This window comes from Acyrthosiphon pisum, unplaced genomic scaffold, assembly GCF_005508785.2.
Source record: "Acyrthosiphon pisum isolate AL4f unplaced genomic scaffold, pea_aphid_22Mar2018_4r6ur Scaffold_7854;HRSCAF=8436, whole genome shotgun sequence".
In the NCBI taxonomy this organism is placed as follows: domain Eukaryota; kingdom Metazoa; phylum Arthropoda; class Insecta; order Hemiptera; family Aphididae; genus Acyrthosiphon; species Acyrthosiphon pisum.
In genome coordinates, this window is record NW_021777761.1 from 1 (window position 1) to 1,046 (window position 1,046).

Consider the following 1,046-nt stretch of genomic DNA (forward strand, 5'->3'; position numbering starts at 1 on the left):
GTCCCTGCCCTTTGTACACACCGCCCGTCGCTACTACCGATTGAACGGTCGCATTGAGGTCTTCGGAGTGGACGCGCGTTATTTGGCCCCCTCGGGGGCTGGGTCGTGGCGCGATCGCAAAGATGACCGAAATCGGCCGTTTAGAGGAAGTAAAAGTCGAACAAGGTTTCCGTAGGTGAACCTGTGGAAGGATCATTAGAGACGGGCCCGCGGTACCAGCGGCACTCGCCGGTCTTGCGCGCGCCTCATCCGACCCCGTGGCCGCGTGCGCTCGCCGACTCGCTCGACGACCGCCCGCGCGCCGCGACCCCGACCGAGCGTCGACCGAAAGATGGTTAATACGTCGAAAGACCGTACGTGCCCAGTCGTGCGTCCGCGCACGGCGCGTGGCCGTAGAAGTTTCGTCGAACAAAACAAAAAACAACTGACACCGAGCGGCGGATCACTTGGCTCGTGGATCGATGAAGACCGCAGCTATCTGCGCGTCGTCGTGTAATCCGCAGGTTATACGAACATCGACCAGTCGAACGCACATTGCGGCCTCAGTGACCCGCGGGTCCCGGGCCACGCCTGTCTGAGGGTCGTATACCGGATACTCGGCCAGACCGATGCGCCGTCGGCAGGCGTCCGACGGCACGCCCGTCGGCCGCTCCGGTGGTGCGAGATTGGTGGTTAGACCGGGGAGAGCCGCTCGCGCGGCCGCCTCCGGTCGTCCGCCCAAGTTGTGACGGCAAACAGTCACGGGTTCTCGCGTCGTCAAACGGCACGTCCCCGTCCACCCGCCGCGCGAGAGCGCGGCCGGGCCGGCTGAGAGTCCACGAGACCTCTCCGGCTTCCGAGAAGCGGACGCGGGTGGTCACCGTACGGGCGGAGCGCGGACCGCAGCTGCCGTGTAATTTAAGAAACAAACAACCGATACGTTCCGACCTCAGATCAGGCGGGACTACCCGCCGGATTTCAGCATATTAATAAGCGGAAGAAAGAAACAACCGTGATTCCCTTAGTAGCGGCGAGCGAACCGGGAAAGCCCATCGCCGAATCTCGCC

General features: G+C 63.3%; 1 pseudogene; it reads left to right on the forward strand.

The window, feature by feature from the left end:
* Window positions 1-426: 426 nt before the first annotated feature.
* LOC115035085 lies at window positions 427-584 on the forward strand (annotated as a pseudogene).
* The last annotated feature ends 462 nt before the right edge of the window (window positions 585-1,046 follow it).